At 40.9% G+C, this 22,519-nt stretch overlaps 1 protein-coding gene across 2 annotated transcripts in view; it reads right to left on the reverse strand.

Annotated features, from left to right (window-relative positions):
- CFAP99 (cilia and flagella associated protein 99) overlaps nucleotides 1-22,379 on the reverse strand; it is a 199,707-nt gene extending 177,328 nt beyond the window's left edge. Inside the window, exon 1 of one of the 2 annotated variants that reach the window (XM_069203675.1) lies at nucleotides 22,322-22,379. The gene's annotated coding sequence lies outside the window, so the exon portion shown is untranslated. Of the gene's footprint in view, nucleotides 1-21,751; nucleotides 21,839-22,321 lie in introns of those variants that run through there. The other variant, XM_069203667.1, reaches the window with a different exon arrangement.
- Between the last annotated feature and the right edge of the window lie 140 nt (nucleotides 22,380-22,519).

Genomic DNA, 22,519 nt, shown 5'->3' on the forward strand with positions numbered 1-22,519 from the left:
CTGATTTTCTCCGTGAAATTCAATGACTGTTTTTCATTTTCAGAAGCATTAATTGAGCCCAGCAGGAAACTTCATTAACTACTTCAAAATTCAAGTCCTACATCGGCTATGGTACCAGTATCTTGGAAACAAGTCACTATAGTCCTTCTCTTCAAAATCTCAAATATAGATCCAAACTGGCCTGGTAACAAGTCACTATCGACCCATTTTTTAAAAAGTCAAATACTGATTCAAACTTACTCACTAAGTATGTCTTCTAGCCATGTCTAGATTGCTTTTCCCTTCACAATCAATCCAAAATATTGGAAAAGCATGTCAGTACTCAACTGTCTCATTTTCTGGAAATTAAAATCCTACTTCATAGCACTTAATCGGGTTTCAGGCCCCATACAGTACTGAAGCAGTCCCTCTAGCCATAAGGTAGACCCCAGAGCCATTTTAGACCAGGAAATGTCTGCCGCACTGACACTACTAGACCTATAAGTAGCATGAAATGGTTCCGCATGCCAGTCTTACACACAGTCTTCACAATGAGCCCTGAGGTGCTTAAAATATTTTTCTTCTGATAAACTGCAAGCGGTCTCTCTACCACCCTTCTTCTCTTTACCTGTTTTCATTAATCAAGGTGTCCCACAGTGATCTTGCCTTAGTCCCATGCCTTTTGATGATCCCCCTAGCCAACATCCTCCGAGCACACGGAATCACTATCCTCTCCTATGCAGATGACACCCAACTCATCCTCTCCCTCACCCGCAACCCCACCACTGCCAAAACAAACCTACACGCTGCTCTCCTCGACACCGCCAACTGGATGACCACTAACCACCTCAAGCTCAACTCCAACAAAACCGAGATCATCATCTTCGGCCCCAACAAAACCACATGGGATGACTCCTGGTGGCCCACCGCCCTAGTTCCCGCACCCACCCCGCAAACCACACACGCAACCTCGGCATCATCCTGGACCCCTCCCTCTCCATGACACAGCAAATCAATGCTCTAACCTCCTCCTGTTTCCACACACTCTGCACTCTAAAAAAATCCTTCAAATGGATTCCCCCAGAGACCAGGAAGACAGTCACCTACGCACTCATCAGCAGCAGACTGGAATACGGTAACGCCCTCTACGCCAGCACCACACTCAAACTCAAATGCAAACTCCAGAGAATCCAGAACACAGCCGCACGCCTTGTCCTTGGCCTCCCCCGCTACGAACGAATCTCACCACACCTCAAATCCCTTCACTGGTTCACCATAGACAAGAGAATCACATTCAAGATCCTCATCCACGCACACAAATTCCTCCACAACACCGGCCCAACCTACCTCAACGAAAGAGTGAACTTCCACACTCCCACACGCAACCTCCGATCAGCCGACCTCGCCCTAGCCACAGTCCCCCGCATCCAACGCACCACCACAGGAGGCAGGTCCTTCTCCTACCTCGCCCCCAAAACCTGGAACTCCCTCCCCACCAACCTTCGCAAAACCAAAGACCTCCTGCTCTTCAGAAAGAACCTCAAGACATGGTTGTTCAAGCAGTGACCCTCCCTGCCCCCCCCTTTGATTTCTCTACCCCCCGCGCTTTGAGACCCTCACGGTGAGTAGCGCGCTCTACAAATTTTGTTGATTGATTGATTGATTTTAATAAATATGACACCTCTAGCATCATTGGTTCGCACCTTCAGCTACAATATTATAACTTACGCAGCTGACACTTGTTCACTGTGGCAATCCAGATCATTGGACCACCAGCAAGAGAAGTTTCCGGGCCTGTCTTTCATATACAGCAAACTGGGTGCATAAGAACTGTCTCAAACCAAATAGCAACAAGATAGAAATTATTTTCTATTGGAAACACTATTCACTCTGGTCTCATCTCTGGTAGCCATCAGAGCTGCGTCATCCCCATAACCATCCTCATCTATAAGGAATTTAGGTGTCCGCTTTGACCAACATTTCTCCTTCAAAGGTCAAGTATTTTCAGTGACAGCCACCTGAACTGCATTGCTGAGAACTAGGAGGAAGGTTGGTCCTGATTCTTGCTGATACTAGGAAAAAAGTGGTACATGTCCTATTCACTTCAAGAATAGACTACAGCAATAATAAATAACAGGTTGTTCAAAATGCGGCAGCACACCTGATTCCTAAGCTTCTTCTGCATCAATGTATGTCAAATCACCTTAAAGTGCTACACTGGCTGCCCAACCATAAATGATGTAAGTTTATAGTAATCCGCCAGATCTTCAAAATCTGAACTATCTAAGGTCATCTTATATTCAGAACGTGATTTAGACTTAAATTGATGTGTGTGACATAATGTACACTAAACACAAGCTTTATAACTACAAATTAGACCACAAATAATCTGCTCTAACTGAATCCAATCTAAAACAAGTGTCTCAGATGTAGAAAACCGCATGTCTAAGTCTACCCTGCTAAGAATTTTTTCATTTGAGTTCAATCAATCAAAAAGTGAATACATAGGATTTGCAAAATGCTGAATGTGTGAGATTAATATGACACACATTTAGTTTAGATTATTATGTTCTGCAAATTGATAATCAGGCTTACATGAATATATTTGTAGTATTTACTTTGAATGCTGACTGAATTAGCTTGTAGTTTCTAGAAGGTTTACAGCTATGTTTCATGTTTTCTGCTGTTATTTCCAAATTACACAATATCATAGAATAAAACTAATTGAAGGGCATCTGGCCACTTTCAATTAATTGTTTGTGCTAAGAGTTTCTAACAACCTTGAGATTATGTTATAAAAGTCGATCACAGAGAACAAAGGGTAGAGGACAATCTTCAACCCAGGCAAAACTGAAGCAGGAAGCACAGAATCATATCTCCAGTCCCAATTGAAGGCTACAGAGACAGGAGGCATTTACCCTATGTTCGCAGACTTATAAGTGCACCTGGCCTTGAGACACAAGAATAGCAGTTCTTGCAACTGCAATAAACATAAGAGCTATTGTTCAAACAGGTATGTTGGTGTGTACCATCTCTGAAACTCAAAATAGGTTTTATTTTCTCCTGTGCTAGAATTAGATTAATGCTTAGAAGTAGCAGAATGAGGGTAAGATTGCAATACACTTCACATCGCAACCATGCTAGAATGGCTCCTCTTAGTTATGCATTTGGTGAATGTTGCTGCTGCTGTTTTATTTCTCTTTATTTTGGTTACAATCCACTAGTCTCTAGAATACAATTCTAATTTTAAATAAATATTTAAAATGTATCTCTCATGTTCGGGCATTCTTTACTGTATAATTCTTTAATGAAAGAGGGCTTGGGTTGTACTGACAAACTCTGTAATGTCACATGGGATTGATCATTACCTGAAACACATGTTGCTCAAATATTTCTCAGTGGGTTATGGAATGGTTGCAGTAGAAGTGATTTTCTGATTCGGGTTGGCACATCGACTAAGACCTCGGTGCCAGGGGTCTAGAAAACTGACCTTTGTATCTCTATAGAAAATTAAACAAAAAGTATAATTTGGTCCTTGAAGAAGTTTGGATGGTACACTCAAGAGACTAAGAATTACTGTTTGTGGAGACGTCCTTTGTTAATACTGAGTACCTCCTTGAGGTCAGTTAAGTACTTCCTATTTGCTGTACGTTTGTCAGGCACTTGACTTATAAACGGTTATTCTCTTTGTTGATTTCTGTTTTTTTGAATCTTTGAGTCTGTTTGTTGAAAGTGTAACAGCTTCTATTCCGATAGGTCAAAACTACAGGGCACCAGTCACATCTCTTTGCTAGGGGTGTCCCTAACATGAGGAGTGAAGTAACATTTGTTGTAATGGCCCATGCTGCCTATCTGTTTGAAATATTTTAGTCCTGTGTGCAGTTTGATCCTGCAGAAATCAATACTGGGCACTTTCATACATTCAAACAGGCTGCAACACCAGTTGATTATGTTCCCTATTGTGACCTACAAGTCCTGTCAGGCAAGGTTTGGTGGTCAACTGCCACATGTAGAACAGAATGTTAGAATGAGTCCACTAAGTAATGACGGGGTCACCCGGCCCATTTTGCTGGGTGTACACCATATTACCGGCATGGCGAATCTGACACATCCAAACGTAAGAAAGTTACTGACTCAGGTAGTGTCTGTTTCTAGGAGACTTCAACAGTATATCCTATTCTATAAATAACTGTCACAGAAGCAGCTACTCCTGGACTGCATCACATGTGTATGCCTCAATACTAGCAATCACTCCACAGACTATTCGCGCTATCCTGGGCAAAGCACTACTACGCATGGTACACCCTGCTTGTTGGTGCTATTAGAGGTGTCACAACAAGTACATAATGAGCATGGAGCAGCACCTGCTCTGGATTTCGGAATGAATTTGATAGGCAATGTTGAGGCAGTTTCCTCCATAGTCCGGAGTAATTTTCATGAACGTTCAGGGAGAAGCTGCAGTTCTGGCAGTGTTCCAGCAGCTAGCAGCATTTCCCCTGCAGGATCAAGAAAGTGAACTTAGAAAAATAATTTCAGAAGTGTACACCTCTTTGGATTGTGATATCTTAGGTTGGCTAGCTCTTAAACTGGTTCTCAAAGCTAAAAATGGAGGTAGACGGTTCCAGCAGGGAGAAAACAATGCTGGAAACTTAAAATATGCAGAAGATAAAACAAAAAACAAGGACTGTGTCTTTAGTACTCTGGTGCCAGTAAAAGGGCAGAAAGAAGTAGACAGACAGAAATGACGACTGCATCAAGAAGAAACGCTATTTAGCATCTAAGGTTGAGATAAGTGTCAAGAAAGAAGAGAAGGTTCAGACTCACAGACTAACTTCAAGAAGAATAAGAAAGTGACAGCTCTAGCAAAGTAACATGCCCTGCAAACTACAGATACTTCTGTGGAACAAGCCGTCAGCAATAGCCCTTCTGAACAGTGAAGCAGAAGTGACAATAGTTTTCCGACTTCAAAGGAGCGTCTGGAGGTGACTTCAACTAAATACTACATATAGGTTGAGCTGCCAGGTTGACAAACAACCCATCCAGATAGGGTTTATGATGTAGAAAGACAAATTGAGGGGGACATCCAGCACAAAATAGAAGCTATATTCTGGCCTCATTTGACTGAGACTTATGACATCATTCTTGCAGAGGATGACTGGCCTCCAACTTTGATTCGGGATGCACCTTGCGGTGAGGAAGTCATAATGCCAGAATGTTCCTCATTAGTACCTGAAGAACTCAGGGAACAATTTGCAAGTGAGCGGGCTTTGAAACAGGCTCCTGCTTTATATAGACCTCAAGCAGGGTGGGATAAACAGTCTGTTCCATATGTGATTCACTTTAGGAGTGCGCTTCAATTTCAGGCTCAATATCATTTGAAGTATACGAAAACATGATGGATGGAATGCTTCAAATCTCAGCTACTGGTAAATACTCAGGGCCACATCCCAGTCCATTGTTATGTTGCACACCATGCCACCTCATTTGGACCCAGTTTTGACCCTGCCCCAATACGAAACAGTCTGGTCTGAAATGCCAGGCCAGGACCTCCCTGACCTAGAACACAAGCAACCCAAGACCAGTTTTGCCCTGACTCGTGTAGCTTGGTTCCAGCGATACAATACATATAGGACCCAAGTCTGTGCATACTCTTGCCTCTTAGGGCAGTATGTCAAACAGACAAACACAACAGTCTCTTTATTTTATTTTTTTGTCCATTCTATTTAATTTTCAAGTGTGCACACTTATGGGGCATTCCCCATTCTCATAGAAAGTAGAGTTTCTGCAACTCCTGTTAAAAACTGCTGAACATCACTTGCCTGCGCAACAGTCAGACACAAAGATGAAGCATTCAAAGTACTAAAGACAGTTTTGGATTTCAAACTTCAACTCTTTAAAGCGATAATAGTTAAACCTTTTGTGTCATAATGGCATGGAACATTTAGAATTAACTTACCTCAAAGAAGAAAGAACTAAGGGCCTGATCACAACTTTGGCATCAATACAGTGGTGGGGAGGATGCTGCTAAGCCAGCAGTGTCCCTACCGCTGTACTATGATGTTCCTGCCGGGCCGGACAGCAGAGACAGTGCGGCAGCATTGGCTTCGGCTCTAAGGGAGAGCCGAGGCCAATGCTGCTGCACTTTCTACACCGCCAGCATAGTCAAAATGCATACTGGTCCTATTGCAGGCAGTGCGCATTCCGACTGTGCTGACAGGGGGGCCCCTGCACATCCCATGGTCGTGATTAGGACGGCAATGCTGATATCGACACCGCAATACTTGACCACAGCTTTTCCTACCAACGCATCTGGATCCAAGATTCTGATGGTAGCGGCGGTCCGACAGCCAGCATCCAAATCTGGCAGTCAGACCACCAAGGATGCAGCGGTTGTCATAAGAACCATCAGTATAGTAACAAAAAAGAGGAACTTGATGCTTGCACAACATTCTTAAGTCCTTAGAATCAGTGACCAAGCCTACCTCTATTTCAACAACTTCTCAAATGTCTGGGGTATTAACACAAGTCATCCATGCAATTTTACCAACAATACCCTTAGACTCTCCAGAAAGATTCAGAGGGGATCCACAAAAGACCCGACATTTTTTAATGCAATGTTCCTTACATTTGTTATACCGACCAATAGTTTTCTCAGATGCTCAGTCAAAAGTGGCTTTAATATTGTACAATCTGAAAGGGGGTCTAGCAACCCCTAAATAAACGCCTTTGGTTTCTAGAATTGACCCTGTCTTGCATGATTATGAAATATGCAAGGCAGCAGTTTTGTAAATGTTTGACAGGAGACCAGCAACACAGGGAACAGATAGTTAACTTTTAGGTCTTAAAGAAGGAAACAGAGATCTGATAACCTTTTTGACGCCAGGGGCATATATTCTGTGGGGGTGTTTGGGGTGAAACACCCCCTCCACGCTCCCTAAATAATTGCTCATTCGGGTCACACTGCCTTGTGACTGGCGGCTCTGCTTGCTAGTGTACCGGACTGGGGCACAGATTTGACCCCAGTGACCTGACAAAAAAGACAGACATCAGTCTTTGTGGTGCTCGGTTCTGGAGGCATGCCTCCAACTTGTAAAGTCTGTTCTTATCAGACTCCGATCCCTGCAGAAGCACTTATTTCCCTCTTATGGGACTCATGCATGTAGAATTGTGCACATGGACGTCGGATGTGCACTCCAGTGATCTCTGGTGGTGCTCAGCTTCAGACAGAGCCATGCAAGGCAAGTCCTTTCCATGACCTCTAGGTGTGTGTTAACCATTCATTCTTACAGTGCATTTTTTTGTAAGGGGCGGGGCTTTGTGAATGTGGCAGTGAGGCTATGATGACCTCAGCACAGTACTGACCAAGTACAAGTCTGACGTGCTGTTTCAGTGGGTGTTCCTGCTGCCCTGTGGTGCGAAATAACTTAGGTAGTTGAAGCACATGCTGGAACGTGTAATGTCTGGGCGGCAGCTTCAATCGTTTGGAAGGTTAATGTGTCTGATTCAGGTAATTGTACATAACGTTACAGATAGGTACTCAACATACAAAGAGTACCCGTGATGCCAGTATCCTGCACATACTGTAGTTAGTGAAGTGTATGTAAAATGATCCTACAGCCTGTGAGGTGGCTGAGGTGCTAGTGGCCAGTATCTGCAGTACCTTATGTCCTGTACAAAGTGCATTCAATGCAGTCTGGTTTGATTTCTCTAAAGCCTGTAAGATACGTTTCTATGTGAAATGCTTTACATTGCTAAGAGTGTGTGCATTGTGACTATAGAATGAGATGCCTGTACAATGTACCCCTAAATAGTACTTCTTGCTGCTGTCCATGCAGCCTGTGCTTTTGTTAGGCTGCAGGGACCCCACTGCATGCACTTCTCTCCATTGTAATACATCTCGTCATTTCGGGCATTGCTCCCCAACCTGTACTGATCTCACACTCTCTAGCAGTTCTTCCCAAGGGTCTGTGGTGTCTCACTCAGAGCCCTACCTCAGACCTCCTTTTACCACACACTTTACACACACATGCACACTCAGGTGCCTATTCACAAAGGTGCATTTACACATGAAGATTAACTTATGTATAAATGTACAACTCCTCCTACAGGCCTTGAAAAATCCTAAAAATGGTACCTGATCTGAAGGTCTAGTGACTTCAATAATCAACTTGACCTAAATGTAATGTGTTTAACCCGTAACCTGATCTCAAATTGTGTGATACCAGGCATATATTTTATTTAACAGAGTGTCTTTTTCTTCATTATCACATAATATGTGAGTTCAGCATTTCTGCTGTATAAAAAACTCTTTGGATTGATTAAGTAGCCTAGGCTTTTGCTCCAAGTTTAATAAGAATCGAGCCTACATATATGGTGCAGATGACCCCTGATTTGCTTCTTAGTTCACTAGCATTGTCATCAGGGCGGGGGCAGGAATGTTTCTCAGTTTATGTTTACAAACTCTCACTTTTACTAAATATATAACTAAAGCATGATGTGGAAGCGCGTTGTCATTTACACACAGCACATTTTCCATTGAAATGGCCACAAACTTTCCCACTAACATGCAGTTTTATTGATAAAAACATACAGCGTAAAAACAATGTGTGGAATTTTGGTTCCACAAAAATAATAATCATTTGCACATCACTTAGCAAAATGTTTTGATTTGTTTTGGTGTGGTTAAAATATTTGTTTCCACCACAAAGAATTACACAAAATGTGCTTTCCTGGCTATTGCAATATAATATTTGTACAGTTCATTTACAAGCTATTTAAATGTTGTGTGTTTGAAAAAACTGACGTTGTACAGCACGGCTGTCAGACAAGTCACTTTACAAAAGCCTCTAACTGCAGTCAAATAGAGAAAAGTAAACACCTACCTCCAGGATAAAATAAGGAGCAAATTGTAAGAAGACATAAGCTGAAATTTAACCTCTCTGTGAATGCACAGCAAATGTGACAAGATAAAAACAAGATTTCTAGGCATATTTATGTCTCATTCACTTTCTGAGGGAACAGAATCCCTGTTCTTTGTCAACTCAGCAGAACAGGAAGGTAGGCCCTAAAAATAGCTTGCGCTCCTAAAATATGAAACACCATAGCGAGTGGGAGAGTAGATTTCTTGAGGCCTGACCTAGGAGCAACTTCTACTTTTTGCTATTCACCATTTCTGAGTGTAAAGTTATTCCTAGGTATAAAATTATATGGCCCCACCACCTGATGCTTCCTACACCCAGGAATTATGAGCGTAAAATCAGTACTCATCAATTTTGACACTTACGCAGAAGTCTCCACCACCAGGATGGAGATCTCCCTATGGAAAAGTACAGGGTGGAAATTTGTAATTCCGAATAGGCCAACCGAAGTTTCAGAATCAATAGATTAGCTGTTACAAATTTCTCAGTGATTAAATTAACATCAAAGTTAGAGAAGAAGAAAAATTCACCTCACTATTCCCAGATACAGCAAGACAAGAGCATATGCTAGTAACATAATAGAGAGCAATTTGAGAAAAGAGCTAAAGCAAACTTTGAGTGTCAGTCACGCTTTTTCAAAGGAACATAAAGAAAAGCGCAGAAGAGGAAATATACATTTGTACTGTGGGGTCACAGGTCATTTCGTATACGATTGTCCAAAAAAGTCCAATCAGAACCAGAAGGGACATGGAAGGCCCCATAAGTAGGAGGAATTACTCTGATGGGTGTGATTAAGAAAAAACTCCAGATTCTCATTATTTGATCATGCCAATCATAGCTAAACTCACAAAACGTGGAGATTCTGAGCATGGCTGTCATGACTGATTCAGGAGCTACAAACAATGTTTGGGACATCAAATATGCCAAAAAGACTGGATTACGCCTCATGAAAAAATTGTTTGTGAACCGGTCAGAGGAGTGGATGGTACCAATTTGTCTTTGGTGCACAGATCATAGTGAACTAGTCAAATTAATTTGAGTAGGTAAACATAGTGACCTGATTCAGGTTAGTCTTATTGCTGTTCTGCAGTTTTAACTTATTTTGAGCTAACTTTGCCTGATGAACACAATTCAATCATAGACTACGGGAAGAAGTCAATTGAAATGAATTCCAATTATTGTAAGGAAAATTGTTTTGGCAAAATGATTCCTCACAAGAGATATCTCAAGCAACAATTCTGACTTGAGTCACTGAATCTCGTTTGTGTGAGAAACACTTGGGAAATTCCAACAGAATATGCAGATTATACTGGTATTTTTAGTAAAATGGAAGCTCATAAAATACCCCTGACACCTGCCATACTAATGCAAGATCGAATTAAAATGTGGGGTAACTTTATCTTGGAGTAGAATTTACTCCTTCAGTTAAGTAGGAAGTGCTCACTTAAAAGAGTATTTGGGTCCTTGTCAGTGTTTTCATTAAAACTTCCTATTCCCAAGTGTCTTCACTGTTATTTTTTGTCCCCAAATGGAATGATGAACTGAGACTCTGTATTGACTATACAGCTCTGAACTGAGTGATGCTCAAGAATAGGTATCCCTTACTGTTCATCTCAGTTCTTTAATATCAAGTGAAAAGCACCAAGGTGTATACAAAACTGGATTCATGAGGAGCCTACCACTTGATAACAATTCAGGATGGAGACGAGTAGAAAACGGCATGCAGAACCTACTTTGTTTTTTTAGTACTAAGTTGTAAGTCGCCTATGAAATGCTCCAACCACCTTGCATCATTCTGTGAACAATGCCCTGAGATAATTTTTGGACAGAATTGCCGTAATATATATTGAAAACATCTGGATTTTTTTCATAAAATGCGCAAGATCATGTGAAGCATTTGAAAGCCATTTTGCAAAAGTTGCATTAAACTCATTTATATATAAAACAGGAACAATGTTCCTTTCATTTAAAAAACTGTGAAATTGCTGGGATTTGGCTTGTCTGGCCTGTCCACTCAGGATGTCTTGATGGATCCATGTCAAATAAAAGCAGTGACTGAATGGCCATCTCCCACCACAAATGTGAACAAGGCCAGAGTTTTAGCAGCTTCATCAATTTCTACTGGCTTATAATAGAAGGGTTTTCACATACATTTGTTCCCATCACGCATTTATCGAAAAAAGGAGTCACCTTTAATTGAAGCAAGCCTATAATTTCGTGAAATAGGCCTTTACTTCAGCCTCTATTTTGTTGCATCCAGATCGAGAGGAACCAGTTTACGTGGAAGATGATACCTCCGATCAGGCTATTGGAGGAGTACTTTCCCAATGACATAAGAAGACAGGCCAGCTCTATCTTCTGGCTTATCATTACAGAAAATTAAATTGTGCTGAGAAGAATTATCCCATAGCTACGTTAGGTGGTTATTTTATTTTGCTCACTTCAATTTTGTAATAACCTTTTGACTTACTTCTTTGAAGAAAAAAACAGATGCCCTGTCTAGAATTATTGTAGATCACAACGCCAACATCACGAAGAAAGAGCCCATCATTCAAACTGCAAAGTTTGTTTGTGGCACAACTTATTGTGATCTGGAAAACAAGTTCATCAAGCAATTACTGAATAGAAAAGGGACGAATGGTCAGAGAAGGGACCTGATCATGAAATAAAATAAAACCTACTAGATTATAAAAAGGCTCTGTATCTACTCACAAAGAACTTACAAGAGAAGTCATTAATAAATTGCTATGATGCCCTATGGGCTGGGCACAAAGGAATTCATAAGACAGAAGACTTGGCTAAGAGACATTTCTTATAGCCGATTGTAGGCCCTTAGATAACACAATATGTACTTACCTGTGAAAAATGTCATGGCCACAAAATGCGATGGCCACAAAATGCAGAATATTAGCTACACGAGGAAGAATAAGGAGACATTTTAAGCAATTTATTTTTTGTCCCAACCCCCTCACCCCAAGTTCTTGCCACCTCTGAAAGGGTCCTTTCAATTGCACAAAAAGAGAAAAGAGAGTTGAGATCATTCTTCTGCTCCTATGGAGTCCACAAGCAAGGTCAGTTCTGACATAGGGTTTTATGAGCACATTTTTTCTGCTCCAAAAGAAAAAAACACAAATGTGTTTGTATCATTTCACAAACTTTCTACTTGGCATTTTAGCAGCCCTGGGGAGTTATATAAAACTTCAGAAACTAGTAGCTTTGGTACTCAGGTCTCAGCGCATTCCGATGATTCTATGCTTAGATAATATATATTCAAGAACAAGTTCAATCGGTTATGTAGTTAATCCTGAGAAATCTGCCTCATCCAAAACAGCCTGTGTTCAAATGTCACTCTCTTCAATGTCTTTCAGACTTTCTAACTGGTGCTAGTATTTGACAGTTTTCAAATTTCTGCTCTGAAATAATATCTTATGATAAATGCCACCATCCTTGTGTTCCATCCAGACAATGTCTAATGGTGCCTACTGTTCTTTCCAGCCAGCACATCAACACATGCTTCAAACAAAGCAGCAGCATTTCCACCCAGCAATCAAGAATTCACAATAACCTCCATGAAGAAAAACAAAAGAGAATAATAAGATGTAAGTTTGTTGTATTTTTTGGTACTAGGAAATATTCTGATGAGCTCCTAAATCGTTTTAGTTGTAACTGACACACCTAGGGTTGCCTTTTCATCTTATGGTCATTATGTGTCATTCTAGAATGACATATTCTTATCTGCATGAGCCCACGTGGACCTGCACACTCCAAGGTATTTCTAGAGCTCTCTCATAGCACACTACACATGGAAGCTATAACATGATGCACACCACCTGCCTCGTACACTTGCAAACGCTCTTACTCCTTGGAAAATGCACGTCCCCGTGAACTTAATTATTTTGTACGAGTGATGCTGGAACAATTTTCAGAGCGAGGGTGCTCGCATAAATGTTTACATCACTGAAGTCATAGTCAGGATCGTGAAACAAGAAAGTGTCGCTCAAAGAACAAGTATAGTAAATGAGCCACGCACATTCAGCAGGAGAGTGATAAAGGTGTTTAATGTATGTGGTGAGTTTTTGGAGCACCCTGTCATTTACAGATAGCACATTTTCTATTGAGATGGCCACAAAATTCGTACTGATTTACAGTTTTACTGATAAAACTATACAGGGCCGGTGCTAGGTGTGGGCAGCATGAGCAGCTGCCCAGGGCCCCGTGTCTGCTCACAGCCGTGGAGCTGTGCACCTTTAAAGACTCCAGAGTTTAGAGGCTCTGGCGCTCCCTCAGAGTTTATATTTTTTCTGTCTTTTTCTGCATGATGATGACAGCAATTTGGACAGGTTCTTAAATCTTAAAGTCCCCTTACATGGGAAGTGCGCCCTGCCCCCCTGTGAATGAAAAACAGGATATCCTACAGGGCGCACAACAAATGACAGAAAGATATCACATTGGAAACTGCTCACCTAGGGTGAGAGAAAAGGAAGCAGAGAGGTGAATAAAAGGGGTAAGACAAATGGAATAATGTGAGAGGAGGGGAGAGCATATAGGTGTGAGTAGAGCAGAGAGACAAAAGGTGCAAGCAGAGGAGCACAATCAGCAACAGTGGCTTGGCCAGGGCTTTACGTGGGCTGGGTCCCTGAGTCTTAGACCCAGTGGTAATTTAAAACTGACATTGAAATGGGCCCCTATTGGGCCCTATTCTCATGTCCTTAATGTTACCTACGAAAACACTTATCCAGTGTCTGAACAATGAATATGTTAGCAGGGTCAAAATGGCCTGTTGGGCAATCAGGCAGTGCCTGACAGGCTAATCTGTCAGGTCAGTATGTAGGTTGTTTTGGGTTGTTTGTGGGCCTGCTTTATAGTCTGGTGAGCTGTTTTTTTACTGTTGATTTTCCTGATATTAAAAAAAAACATAGCCTGCAGCAACCTCAAATCTATGCACATTTCCATGCCTTGCAAACAACATATACAGTATGTCATTACAGGGTAAAAACTGCCCTAATTTGTAAATCTGGGTCACATTTCTACCTACCTAATTCGCTAATAGGAGCCACTTTTATTTTGATACTAGGCCTATGTTGTGCCCCAGTCCGACGTTGTATGTTAGGGTAATCCATGGCAGATATTTAGCTCCTGTTTATATTTCACATGCTTTACTTAATCTTGAATCCTTAGGAATGCTAGCTATTTCCAGGATGTGTGTTTCTGTATTTAGGTTCATGGCATATTACTATGTACACACTTTGTACTAAGTGGCCTCCAGGTGTTTACAACAAGCTAAACTTTGGAGTTGATGCTGAAGGCAGTACGACTTTCTAATGTGCCTGTCTGTGGTTCAAAAAGGTGTTCAGAATACATGATCATTCAATACATGGTCTCTCTGCAGAGCACACAGAGCAAATGTCACATATTTCAGTTCCAGTTGTGATTCTGTGCAAATGTGTGTGAAGTGGGTACTCATTTGTCAAAATATTGACAAGGTGAACGTAAAGGAATGTAGTGTTGCTACTCATTTATCTTAAACAGTTAACAACCATTGATAAAAACAATACTACTGGCTGTTTTTAGGTGTTAGTCAGTTGTGTTATATTTCTGGATTCAATCACAGAAATCACTGAGAGGAACCAAAGTAGCAGTCAGATGGAACACTGTGGGAATCTCAGAAATTTAGATTACAGGTTTAAGCTTTGCCCTTAATTACAAAGACCACACCCCTTTTAGAGACCCATCTGTTTTTTCAGCCCCTTAAAGTCCTGGACTGGCGGACAGAGAGACAGGGAAAGAGGACAGATACATGTAATAGGCAGAATCAATTATAACAGACTGACAGAGAGATGAGGTGAATGGCACTGCATTCAAAAGACAGTAATGTAAGAGGTAGAATCCACGCAAAAAGGTAAGAGGCTGGGAGACTGGTGATCATTGAAATATAGAGGTTCCTAATTAAACATATAATACTCTGTGGTGTGCCAGGCAAGCCTCACCCGTCTCAGTTGTTTTGGTGTTACACCTTCCTCAAGAATATTTTGAAAAATGACAGAAGATAGAATGTTTGGCCCAGTTTCCATAAAAAGTGGTCAACAAGCCACATGGGTGATCTATTCTAATCAGTCTGCCCCTCTTTGCTGTGTCTCATTCTTATGTAAGAACTGTACTACTGTGTTTTCTCTTCTCCCTCCTGTATTTCCCACTTTCCCATGTGCTCCATTTTACCCTTTCAGTCACCACACTTTCCTGTCTGCAACCTTCTCCCCAATAATCATTCCCTCTCTAGTGTGTACTGTTCACTGGAATGCAACATTCTGCTCTCTAAGCTCCTTTATCTTTTGTAAACCATCATAACATCGTGCGTACCCTACCTGTGTTGCCTCCTCTCCATCTAGTGGGCAAAACGGGAGCAAGTGCCATTTGCATGTGGGTGCTAATGTAAAACTTATTGCTGAATCAGGTGAAATTGTTTTGCAACTATTTCTGAGATACCTGGGTCTAAATTACCCTGATCAAAGAGGATGCTAACAGTTACCTCCATCTGGACTCACAGCACATTGTGCCAGATGTACGAAAGGATTTAGCATTTCTTAATGGACCAAATCGCAATTTTGGACCATTAAGAAATGGTAAATTGCCTGTTCAGATGTACAAAGGCTAATAGGGAATCGCAAAATGTGATTTCTACCCAGTAGAAATCGCATTTTGGAATTCCCAAATAGGAAATCAAAAATAAGGATTTCCTATTTGCGATTTCCTAAGCACATGTACAAAGCATTTCTTAAATACGAAATAGGCATTTAGGAAATGCTATTACCATCGACTCCAAGTTGATGGTAACCATTTGCAACTTCAAAAAATGCATTCAACAAGCATTTTTTTAAGTGCTGTGTAGCGTGCCCATGCCCCCAGGGCAGAGGTCTTCAAACTGGGGGGCGGGCCCCGCTAGGGGGGCCTCATGTGATCCCAGGGGGGGCGCCAGACTCTGGCCAAAAGAAATATTATGCAGATAACAGGCCTTTGTTTTAAGCAGAAGCATGTTATTGCAGTTTTAAAAAGGTAACAGTACTTAACTGTAATGTTTAAATATATTTGGACATATTTAAACATTGCCATCTTTATAAAATACTTGTAAAAAATTCTGAGGGGGGCCAATGATTTTTATTTTTCAACTCGGGGGCGCGGCATTAAAAAGGTTGGAGACCACTGCCCTAGGGCATTTGTGCGCTTTACATGTGCACACCTTTTTTTGGGGGGTGCATCAAAGGGGGGCTGTAGCCACAAGGTACCCTTGGGTTTGGATTTCCTAATTTGCGATTTACTATTAGAAAATCACAAATTTGGAAATGCAAAAACATTCGTACCTATGGGCCTGTAGGCCCACAGGAACGAATGGTGTAGCATTTCTTAAATAGCGATTTCCTAAAAGCAATTCCTAGTCTGTAGTAATCGCTATTAGGAAATCTCTTTTTTTCTACATTCCATTTTGCATTTCCTAAATAGTAATTTCTTAGGATTTGCTATTTATGAAATGCAAACTAGGAAATGTAAACATCAAGCCCAGTGTCTGTATTAGACAGGGGAATCCTCCAGGAATTTGGCATATCAGCTTATGTCAGAATGAGGGTTTGTGTAGGGAATAAAACATATTTAAATTTAAGTTACAATGGTCAGCAGGTTATAAGTTTTAATTGGCTATTAATAAAACATTTTTACAGAGGATAGAACTGGCACATGTGTGATATTAAGTGCTATATAAAAAAGGTATTTTCCATTTACTTTTCTTTACAATTGAAACATTCCTACCCCTTACGATGTGCTCCTACTCAAGCGTATACATTGCTAGTCGACGTAGTTCAATTACATTAATATATGTCTGATTTACACAAGGGCCCTCACTGTTTTGAGCAAAGTAAAGATTTATGTTTAAAGTTGTAAAGAGGAAATACTGCAGCACAGGATGTACGTGGGAGAATAGTGCCAACACACCTTACTGATCCATGGTCCTAGTTTCTAAAATAAACTCAATGCACAATCATGATTACTACTTAGAGAACAAATCTTTATTTACATATGCAATAAGACTCTGTTATTGGACACACAAAAAGCCAATTTACTGTGACAGGCGTCTCTGGAATGTGACACCATACAATCCTATGTGATTCTTGTCTCAAACATTTTTTCACATAGTGTGTCTAGAGGCAAAGCAAGCTGACACACTGTGTGACCACCCGCACAATATGCCAAGGTCTTAGTGTGGAAAATAAAACTAGCCAGTGGTGAGCAAAATGGTCAGGAGAAACCAGAAGCAGTGGAAACAGCCCAGATTACCAACTGGTACTAAAACATTTTTCTAAGTACCAGCCCTCCTCTTATGGTACACTCAGTCTTTGTGTCTGCGTCTCTTCACATGAGTTTGCAGACAGTCATATCAGAAGGCAGGATGGAAACAGGGGCTGACGTTTCTACAGCCCCACTGAATCATTGCTTCTGATAGGGCTTGGGGTGACCCTGCTACAAATGCATCACCACCCAAGCATGCTCCTGTGTTTCACATGCATGTGTTTCAGGGGGCATGCACAGCTTCTCAATGGTTTGTGAATGTGTGAAGTGTGCGGAAAGGAGCATCGCACTGATGAAAGTAAACACTCAACCTGACAGTTAGTTTGGGTGTTTATACTTTTTGCCTTTCAAAGCTGCTCAAAACACTTTCTTTTTGTTCCTGCTGATACTGGGCAGCGGTGCTCTAGTACCCTGATGCACAGGCCGCCACTGGTAAAAGGATTGGGGCGAGTGGAATGGTGGAAGGGTAGATGTGGCTGTAAAGGAGGAGAACAAGCAAAACAAGATAGAAGACTGGGGAGAAGAATGGCAAATATTAGCACATGGAGAAGAGAGTTAAATGTTATTGGGTCGGAGTCAGCAAGAGGAGTGTAAAGGGGGGAGAGATGAAACATGAAGAGTAGAATATGGAGGGAAGAGGTGGGTGCAGAAGTTGAGGGTGGAGGGTCAGAGAAAAGGTGCAAGGTAGTGCATGAATGGGAGCAGATGATATGAAAGTAGCAGAATCATCAGGAGAACTTGAGCGGTGGGAAGAGGGAAGGTTGGGGGGGTGGATGTAAGAGAGCAGGATCACTAAGCGCAGGTAAGAGGCTGAGTAGGGAGGCAAGGAAGAAATAACTGTAATAGTGGCAGAACCAGTGAGAAAAGATTAGAGGCTGGGGAGAGAAGAGAGATGAAGTGTGCAGCGGGGAGGAAAGAGGGGGTGAAAGAGGAGCAGAATCAGTGAGAAAAATATTAGGCAAGGGGCGGGAGGTGTTTAAGTGAGGAGCATGGAAGAGTGAGATGGATGTAAGAGATTCAAAAAAAGCAAGATAAGAGGCTGGAGGTGAAAGGGGAGAGGTGTGTTTAAAGATACATGGCTGGAGTGAGAGATGAGAGGTAAAGGGTAGCACATGGATAGAAGATGGTAAGAGAGATGGAACCAGCAGACAGCTTAAGTGGAGGGGAGAGAGAGAGGGACTAGTGGGAGGTGGATGTAACAGGGTTAGAATCAATAGGTACTGTAAGAGGCAGGCAGAGAGATAAAGTGAAGTGTAAAGCATTGAGAAGAGAGGTGGATATAAGAGACAAAACCAGAAAGAAATGGGACGAACCTGGGGGCATGGGTGAGATAGATGCAAGAGGGACGAAATACACAAGGTAAGGTAAGAGTCTGAGGAAAAGATGAGGAAAGGGTAGTGCATGGAAAAGGAGGTGGAAGTAAGAGGGTCAGAATCAACAAGAATTGATTTGGGAGGATGGAAGGGGGGCGGTAGATGTAAATGAAGTAAAACAAGGAAAGACATTATGAGACTGAGGGAGAGATGACAGTTGAAGGGGTTTGTATGGATAAGATGTGTGAATATATATGAGAGACAACCAGCAAGGGAACATAAGCAGAGTAGGAGAGAAGTAATGGTGAGAGGTAGATGGAAGAAAGCAGAACCACAAAGATGGTAAGAGGTTGGGCAAAGAAAGACAAGAGGTCAGAGGTGAAAGTTAGATGGGCAGAACTAGCAATAGAAAGTTGAAACAAAAATGTAAGGGTCTGGGGAGGAGGTAAAAAGGCTCTAAAAATCTTCAGCAGGGTCAAAACTTATCAGCATCTACAGATGTCTCTTTATTGCCCTTTTCTTGGAAATCCTAGAAAAAGGAAATCAACTTCTAAATCTCTTTCATAAAAATTAATTTATTAATTGACAGCATGCTGGTTTGCTTCTGACAACTCTAGGAGTTTGAAGTAGCATTTCTTGCTTTGTCAGATGACTGTGGCTGATTCTTGATCAAGGTGTTGAAGCAGCCTTAATATTACTAAATCTTAGTGCCACGTTTGACACTGTTTCCTAGCTGGTGCTTATAAATGAACTTGTACAGCCTGTAATTTCAGGAATTCCCCTGGAATGATTTGCTTCTATTATATTTGGGGAATCTGGAACAATTCAATCACCAACTAGTTCTGTTAAGTACTAAGGGCCAGATGTAGCAAAGGGTTTTACCCATTCTGTGTCTATGGGAAAATGTGTTCGTACATATGGCCCTAAATCTCTGACTTGTGGAATTTATTGGGTCTTCGCGGTTTAATTTTTATCATTCCCAGTTGGCCTTACTCATACAGTCCTTTGGTTTCTTGTTTATATATTCTGCATAATGATACCCAAATCATCATTTCCCTCAGTGACAATCTGGTCTCTGCCCAAAAATATGTTTGGACTTGCATGCTAGCAGTTGATTTCTGAATGAAGACAAATTCATTAAAACCTTTTACTGACTTACTGACAAACCAAGGGTCCTCATTCTTAAAGGATCTCATAACATATGGTGTTCTGTTTGGTGGCTTGTGGAACTGGGTGAATCACCCACATTGGTAGAGACAGCAAAAAAAATATTGGATTCATTTTCAACCATCTTCTTTTTTTCTGAACACATTAACCATGTTTCATCCACTTGCTTTCATTACATCCACAAGCAACACAAAATCATCCCTTTTCTCCCCTCTCACTACTGTGAGGCTGATGTACAGTCCATTATCTTCTCACTAGATTATGGAAATGGCCCTCTGTCTTGGGCTTCCTGCTTTTTTTTCCTTCAATTCATTCAGAACAGTGCTAGGCTCTTCACCTGAGACTAATGCATTACTATGCCATTTCTTCGCACCTTTCTACTATCTGTTGGGTTTTTATTTCAAAACCATCTGTCTGCAATGCACCATCAATTTGTCATTGTGCACTGCATTAAAAAGGTTCTATCTTTCCTGCACTGTGAATGTTATATATCCCCTACTGACAAAGTAACTTGGATCTCTACTAATGTACAGAAGGACTAACTGTTTTCTTTTTTTTTGGTTTGTTTGTTGTATGTTTCAATATGCAATAAAAAGATTTAAAACAAAATGTTATTTCTACAGCACACTTTACATTAATTCTAGAATCCTATACTTTGTGCCAACCAAACTCCTGAGCCATCCTAAAATTTAGATGGTCCACATAAGAGGCAGATTCTTGTCATTTCTAGTTAGGCAGCACTGGAACTCTTTCCCTCTTAAGCTATGGTATAGCTCCAATCTTTTCTAAAAAAAAAAAAAACTAAAAAAAAAACTATCTGTTTGCCCCATTAGTAAAGTCTACATCTCTTCTTTGGTCATTACTTACTGCCAGAATACCCAGTTAGCTTATCATTTTCATTCACCCCATTCAATAAAACAATAACTACGTTTAATTCATTTTATGTATTTCCACTTACTAGAGATTTGAACTATAAGTATTTTATTAGAATTATTAACTATATTTGAAACCATTTTACTGATATCCAAACTAGGTAAGTTGCTTCTAGCAAAGTATCTTCAACAATGTCAGACAATTAATGGTCAGTTGACATAACTTCTTGTGAAGTCACTTCCTGTGAGGTTAAATCTTACACAAAATATAGGGGACAAATTCTGCCCGGGACCCCACAAATCCTAAAAACGGCCGGAAACTGTATAGCATACAAATAGCAGTTTCAAACCATTCACTAAATAAACTGGGCCAACAAATGGTTCGTACAGACTAATCACTTGTACCTGCATGCTGAAAAACCTGCATGCTGAAACACACACATCCAATCACATTAAAAACATAAATGCAACAACTATTCCTAAACAGACCTAAAGCATGTGCTTCTGTAATTTTGATTTCACCACTGGCATATAAAAAAACTAGATTTCGTAAACAGATTCCTGTAAGTTACTTTTAAAATGAACATCTGCAGCAGGTTACTATATTTAGAATGTTTTATATGAACTATCTCATTATTTGGGCACAGGTACCAAATTCAGCTTTCAGTAAAACTATCCTTTATTTTAAATAAATATGTTCCCAGTATAATTGACTATATTTCCTTCGCTTAATGGAAAGCAATAGGCATCGAAACAAGGTCTAGGCAGAATCTCACACAAAAAATAATAACCAAATAACCTGTTGCATGTATGAGAAGCAGGCGTGCATGTCATACTGCAGGTCGTCTTTCGCTTGTTAAGCCACGCATGCCTACAATCTTCACCCTGCCTCTCTTCTTTCAGCAGCTTAATCTCAGTGGTCAAGAATATAGAGCATCTTTGGCAACGGGATGTCGACGGTCAAGAAAACATAGAACACCTCAAGTAGGTATTGTGACATTCGTAGCAATCGTTGCACAGACTAATAATATTGTGAGTCAAAGATATCATCCCAATCCCATTGGTTTTTTTCTGAACATTAGATGGTCTCGGCGCAAGTTTAAAACCTATGCAGCTTTTTGCATTATAGTAGGTGTACATGGGGTAGCATTAGATGCAAGTAACTTACAGTTATCTCAGTGCGAGCCGTTCTCTGGTATAAAGTCAATTATTTTGAGGCAGTGACACTCTACTGGTCATCTGTGGACGCATGGAAGTCTGGGAGTTGAAGTGTTCTTTTAAAAGACTTCCCTTAGCATTGTAGTGTCCCATTGAAAGGAAAGAACTACCTGTCCCAGACAGGCAATGGCTCGGTATGTTTACTGGTCTCCTGGCAACAGGAAGCCATTCTACTCACCGAGGATGCACAAACGGTACTCTCTAGTAACAATAAACGCTGTTTGGAACACAGTGAATAATACTGAACGGTGTTTGACACATTGAAAATGCAAATATGCTTCTTTAAAAATATATGTATATTTGTGTAAATGATATTTGTGACGTAAAATATACGCCATCCAGTGGACATTGGATGTCATTAATAAATGTTATGTTTTTTTTCAGTCTTATCCCCTGAGGACAGCCAAGAATAAACCGAATGGGTAGTTCTTGTTGATGACGTTATACATAGTATTGGACACGGAGGTCCTCGGTAATTGCAAGGGTCAGGCAAAACGTAATTGTTATATTTGGAACATACTTGAGACAGAGACGTCGCGACTGCCCTCGTCTTGGTAGCGTCCTACAAGTTCAATGCCTATTAGGATTAAATAAATATATATATTATTAGTGTGTGTGAAAAGCGGCAATCCTTTATTCAATCATTACATTTTCAATCCTCACCCCGTTAAACAAAGGATCAGGACAACCCTAAGATGGCTGCTGTTTTATTACACGG

Source organism: Pleurodeles waltl, chromosome 1_2 (assembly GCF_031143425.1).
Source record: "Pleurodeles waltl isolate 20211129_DDA chromosome 1_2, aPleWal1.hap1.20221129, whole genome shotgun sequence".
Lineage (NCBI taxonomy): Eukaryota > Metazoa > Chordata > Amphibia > Caudata > Salamandridae > Pleurodeles > Pleurodeles waltl.